The sequence below is a fragment of the Geotrypetes seraphini genome, chromosome 15, assembly GCF_902459505.1.
Source record: "Geotrypetes seraphini chromosome 15, aGeoSer1.1, whole genome shotgun sequence".
In the NCBI taxonomy this organism is placed as follows: Eukaryota; Metazoa; Chordata; class Amphibia; order Gymnophiona; family Dermophiidae; genus Geotrypetes; species Geotrypetes seraphini.
Window position 1 is genome coordinate 32,274,778 of NC_047098.1, and position 7,079 is coordinate 32,281,856.

Here is a 7,079-nt window from a genome sequence, read left to right on the forward strand (position 1 = left end):
AACTACTAAGAGCCCACAGACCCGATCCAGCCAAGAGTGTGAGCTCCACCTCCCCCTGCAGTCCACTAGGAAGATCAACTGTTTTTTACACCTAAGCAGCAACAGGACCAGCCACCACTACCGAGAGCCCTTTGCCCTGATCCAGCCAGACAAGTAAGCTCTTCCCCCAGCATTCCGTTGGAAAAATCAATATGCTTGCTTTTAAATATCATCAGAAATAGGAGATCAACTGCTTTTACACCTAAGCAGCACCAAGACCAGCCCCCATTATCGAGAGCTTTTGTCCCAATCCAGCCAGACGTGTGTGCTCTTCACCATACAATTCGTTGGAGAGATCAATCTGCCTGCTTTTAAATATCAGCAGCGGGTCCATCCGCAACCACCAAGAACCCACAGACCCGAACCTGCCAGGAATGTGAGATCCGCCCCCCCTACAATCCGATAAGAAGATCAACTGTTTTTATACCTAAGCAGCAATAGGACCAGCCGCCACTACCGGGAACCCTTAGCCACGATCCAGCCAGACATATAAGATCTTCCCCCAGCAGTCCATTGGATAGATCAATCTACCTGCTTTTAAATATCAGCAGCAGTGGAGATCAACTACTTTTACACCTAAGCAGCAACGGGACCAGCCACAACCACCGAGAGCCCACAGACCCGATCCTACCAAGAGTGTGAACTCTTCCCCCCCTGCAATCCGCTAAGAAGATCAACTGCTTTTACACCTAAGCAGCAGCAAGACCAGCCGCCACTACCGGGAGCCCTTTACCACGATACAGCTAGGCATGTGAGCTCCTCCCCATGCAATCCGTTGGAGAGATCAATCTGCCTGCCTTTAAACATCAGCAGCAGTGGGAAATCAATTGCTTATACACCTAAGCAGCAGCGGGTCCAGCCGCTACTACCAGGAGCCCATAGACTTGAAAATAAAACTGCCTACCTGCATAAATAACTGTTAAGCATATATTTCCATTAGAGACATACAATTACTAGATGTATTTCTTCATATAACTAGATAAGTGATAGTATTACTTAACTAACTTGTATTTCTACATATAGATTGATAAGTGATAATACTGTTTAATAACCTATAATTCTACATATAGATTGATAAATGATAATACTATTTACCTCCAAAAGAACCTACATACACTCTTAGAGTCTGATAGCTATTAATACTAGATATCCTCTAAATAACCATATATCTTTATATAGCCTGTCAAGCTGATAGTACTGTATTTCTGCATTACCTCATAGATCCTGTTAAATTGATAGTACTGTTTATCTCCAAAACTACCTGACAAGCATAGACAAATTGCTACTGCCGATACTCTTATATCCCACTGATAGATCTCCTTAATCCTACTTAACACTGTTAGCTCCCCATGAACCAGCAGTACCCTATATAATATTGATAGCCGCACACCAAGTACCTAACTCCAGACTCTCTGACTCCCTAAACAAAAATCACTATGCCTCCCAATTTATCTACAATCACACTCCTACATTTAATATTCTTCCTACTCCTAACCAACAGAAAAGCAGAAGGATATCATACATCCTCTATCCCAACCTTAACAAAATCCCATAGATTCCCTCCACCTACCAGAAAACTATACTCGCCCAGAAACTTGATAGACTGCTCCTCACTCAACCATATCAGCATACCAACCAACTGGAGAAATAGACCAACCCTAAAACCAAAATCGGTAAACCACAACTATCACCCACTAACCAAAGAAAATCTCCTCCACCCAAACTGCTCACCCACTCCCCAAACACTTAACACTACATTATCCTGTGCATATATGAACATCAGATCAATAAGCACAAAAGCAGACCTTATTAAGGACTGGATAATTAAAAAACAACTAAGCTGCTTATTCCTATCCGAAACCTGGTTAACCTCAGAATCCGATCCCTCCATCACAGAACTGCCCAATGGGTTATAAAATTGAATTAATCTGCAGAAAAAAAAAACGTGGTGGAGGCGTAGCCATCATACTCAAAAACAGTATCAATATAAAGACCCTAGACAAACACTCCACTCCCCACCTAGATCTCCTAGCCTGTCAACTATCCGATGATTCTCTCATAGAAACTCTAACATGCATCCTCTGTTACTCAACACCAAGAAAATGGAATGACAACAAACAAGCGCTTGAAGAATTTATTTACCAGAACTCCCTAACATCACCTCATAACCTTCTCCTAGGAGACATAAACCTCCATCTAGAAGATCACACCTCAAAACAAGTAATAAATTTACTCTCATACCTCAATGCACTAAACTACTAGATCCTCAATCCCCAATCCACACACGAAAAAGGACACCAATTAGATCTTGCTGCTTATATGACCCAACATCTTCACAAACCCAAAATCAATATCTCTAATGGGGCATGGCACCCCTCCCTTTGGTCAGATCACTATAAATACACCTTTGACATCAACTGGCCTCAAAGCATTAACAAACAACCTCCAATAAAAACCTCCTTCAAAACACGCCAAAAAATCGAACCCTCCATATTCTGGGATAAAGCAGACCACGCCACCACCAACATAGTTCCCAACGAATTTATATCCCAATGGAGATCCATAAGCGAAACCATTCTAAATGAGCTAGCCCCAGAAAAACTAAAATTCAAAATATGCAGACCTTCTGATAAATGGTTCGACGCCGAACTTCTCCAATCTAAAAAGCTCTGCAGACAACTAGAAAGAGTCTGGAAAAAAAACAAGAGTTTAGAACACACTAAAACTGCATGGAGATACCAAATTAATCAATACAAAACCAAACTCAAGGAAAAACGAAAAGCCTACTACTCCAATATGATAGGCAAAAAAACCCCAGACACAAAAAAGCTATTTAATCTAGTAAAGAACCTCACAGATACCAAACCGTACCTCTCCACCCAAGGTATCCACCCACCAACAGCCATCCACCTAGCAGACCATTTCAAAAACATTTCATGCTTAACGAACCTTCTGTACTTCTTTGAGGGAATAAGCAGTCGGGTGGACAATGGGGAACCTATAGACATCATCTACCTCGATTTTCAAAAGGCTTTCGACAAGGTGCCACATGAAAGGCTGCTTAGGAAGCTGTGGAACCACGGGGTGGGAGGGGATGTGCACAGATGGATCGAGCACTGGTTGTCGGGTAGACTGCAGAGGGTCGGAGTAAAGGGACAATACTCTGACTGGCGGGGAGTCACGAGCGGTGTGCCACAGGGATCAGTGCTGGGGCCGTTACTCTTCAACATATTTATCAATGACCTGGAAAAGGAGGCAAAGTGCGAGGTTATAAAATTTGCAGACGATACCAAACTGTGCGGCAGAGTTAGGTCCAGGGAGGAGTGTGAGGACCTACAAAGGGACCTGGACAAACTGGAAGACTGGGCAAACAAATGGCAAATGCGCTTTAACGTGGAAAAATGCAAGGTCATGCATATAGGGAAAAAGAACCCGTTGTTCAACTACAAATTGGGGGGGGCATTGTTGGGAGACAGCAGTCTTGAGAGAGACTTGGGTGTGCTGGTGGATGCATCACTGAAACCATCTGCACAGTGCGCAGCAGCCTCGAAAAAAGCCAACAGGATGCTGGGCATCGTAAAGAGGGGCATAACAACCAGGACGCGGGAAGTCTTCATGCCATTGTATCGAGCGATGGTGCGTCCACATCTGGAATACTGCGTTCAATATTGGTCGCCGTACCTCAAGAAGGACATGGCAGTACTTGAGAGAGTCCAAAGGAGAGCAACGAAACTGGTAAGAGGACTGGAACACTGCCCATACGCTGAGAGGTTGGATAGGCTGGGACTCTTCTCTCTGGAAAAAAGGAGGCTCAGGGGAGATATGATAGAGACCTTCAAGATCATGAGGGGCATAGAGAGGGTGGATAGGGACAGATTCTTCAGGCTGAAGGGGACAACAGGTACGAGGGGGCATTCGGAGAAACTGAAGGGAGATAGGTTCAAAACAAATGCAAGGAAGTTTTTTTTCACACAAAGGGTCGTGGACACTTGGAATGCGCTACCGGAGGAAGTGATCAGGCAGAGTATGGTACAGGGATTCAAACAGGGATTGGACGGATTTCTGAGGGATAAAGGGATCGTGGGATACTGAGAGAGGTGCTGGGATGTAACACAAGTATAGAAAGCTAACCAGGAAATAAGTATAGAAACCAAATCAGGTCGTGCATGTGCAAGACCGGAGGGTTAGGACTCCGATGGGAAGATAGGACTTCAATGAGGAACCAAGGTGGCAAGGGAGCCCCTTCTGGTAATTCAGACAGGTCGTGACCTGTTTGGGCCGCCGCGGGAGCGGACTGCTGGGCAGGATGGACCTATGGTCTGACCCGGCGGAGGCACTGCTTATGTTCTTATGTTCTTAAAAACAAGATCACCAATATCAGATCTACATTCATCAACACACACACCCATCTAGAAAAGATAACAACAAACCCATCAACTAGCGAAGCCATCGTAGCAGACAGAAGCTGGTCCGATTTCCCAATTCTAGTCTGGTCGGATATGAACCGACTCTACAATAAATACAGCCATGCTTTCAGTGACCTAAATAATTGCCCCACCTACATATTATCAAACGCCTCCACCACATTCAAAACCAACTTCATGCTATGGATTCAAACCACATTGACAGAAGGCCAATTCCCACAGGACCTAGGAGAGATCTTAATCACTCCAATCATAAAGGATCACAAAGGCCCAATAGATAGCCCCTCCAACTACAGACCTATCGCTTCAATACCATTGTACGTTAAAATAATAGAAGGCCTAGTGGCACAATACCTCACCGAATATCTGGAAAAACATAACCTACTCCACCCCTCACAATCAGGATTCCGAACTAACCATAGTACAGAAACACTACTTATCACATTACTAGATACAGCCCGACAACACATCAGTAAAGGAAAAAAAATGATATTAATACAATTAGACCTCTCCGCAGCATTTGACCTAGTTGACCACACCTTATTACTACAAATTCTCGATGCCATAGGAATCTCAGGCAAGGTCTACAAATGGTTTCAGGGGTTTCTCAAATCTAGAACCTACAGGGTAAAATACAATGATATCAAATCAGAACCATGGACAAATCCCTGCGGAGTTCCACAAGGATCACCTCTCTCACCTACGCTCTTCAACCTCTTTATCTACTCCCTAGGAGCCACTTTAGATACCCTAGATGTCACATCTTTCAGCTATGCTGATGACATCACCATAATCCTCCCATTCGACCCATCAGAGACCACCACCACAACAAAGCTAGAAACAACCTTAGACACAGTAGAAAAATGGATGATGGATCACAAACTAAAACTAAATTCTGAAAAAACAAAATTCCTTTTGCTCGAAAAAGCCCAAACTCCTACCATCACTGAACTGAAAATCAAAAATACCAAATACCCAATACAACCCGAATTAAAACTCCTAGGAGTTACGATAGACAGATGTTGCACAATGCAGCCCCAGATCAACAAAACAACCCAGAAAGCTTTTTTAACCATGAGAAATCTCCGCAAAATCAGAAAATTCTTTGACCAAGCACAATTTAGACTAATCGTCCAATCCCTAGTCTTAGGTCTGCTGGATTATTGCAACTCTCTATATCTTCCTTGTCCAGCCACTATGATAAAACAACTCCAGACCATACAAAACACCGCCCTCAGATTGATCTACTCACTCAAAAAATATGATCACATAACAACTGCCTTCTTAGACTCTCACTGGCTACCCATACAAGCACGAATCCAATTCAAATTCTACTGCCTGATATTCAAAGCATTACACAGCTGTTCCCCCTCCTATCTAAATAACCGCTTAAACCAAATCTCCACCTCAAGACACAGAAGAACCTCGAACCCTTTCGCCTTCCCCCCACTCAAAGGCACACAACGCAAGAAAATGTTTGACAACCTTCTGGCAACACAAGCAGCAAAAATCAACCATTCCATCTCCAATCTTATGACAATATCAGACAACCTCAAAACATTCAGAAAAGAAATCAAAACCCTGCTTTTCAAAAAATTCATCCAAATATCTTAACCCCTCCTCTTTTACCTCCAGAAGATTCACCTACCTTCAGATAACCTTCCCCCAAATTACCCACCTTAACACCTTCCAATTAAACAAATACCATAAATAGATTGTAACCTACCCTCTCTAACTGCATTCCATATGTATTTTTCATACAGTTCTTCACTGTCAGTTTAATTTCCATCCTATAAGTTCACATAGAATTTTTCTTTTTTCAACCATCTTTATTTTCTCTTCTTTATTAATTTCCAGGTACTTTAGTTAGATTGTGAGCCTTTGGGACAGTAAGGGAATTTTTTAAGTACCTTCTTACTTCTCATTTATAATCTTAATGTATATTTTCTTCAAACCGCTTAGAACCTAAAGGATATAGCGGTATATAAGAAATAAATTACATTACCTTTTGTTTTTTATTTGTAAATCGCTTAGCAAATTAAATTAAGCTATTCAATAAGTTAAAAATAAACTTGAACTTGAATCTCACAAATTTCCATTTTTTTTTTTTTTACTCTATCTGTGAAACTGATTCTGGCCCCTGTATTAATTAAAGTTAATTTATCCTGACCTTCTTTGGTAGTATTAACATTGGGGCGGCCGCAAGTGCCCAAAATCAAAGGTGCCACATACCTCAAGCTGAATTCAGAGTCTGACTTCTTTCCCTTATCCTGCGTCTCCAAAAATGAGTCCACAGGAAAGTGATAGGAGTCCTGCAGGGCTGTGAAGGTTTGAGTGACCTTGGTATTTAGATACAGAAAGTCAGGACATCCCTATGCACTAACACTGTTTTGTTTTGTTTTTTCCTGGCTGTCAAATCACTTTTTACTCTTTCCAATTCTATCTGCATTGTATCTCGATCCTGTTGCAATGCATTATATAAAGGCATCAGTAAGAAAGAAAGATAATGCCTCCAAATTATTCAAAATACTGCCATTAAAATCATTTCAACTTAAAAGCTCGAAAATTTGATCATGTCACACCACTTTTGATTAACTCCCATTGGCTTTCCCATAG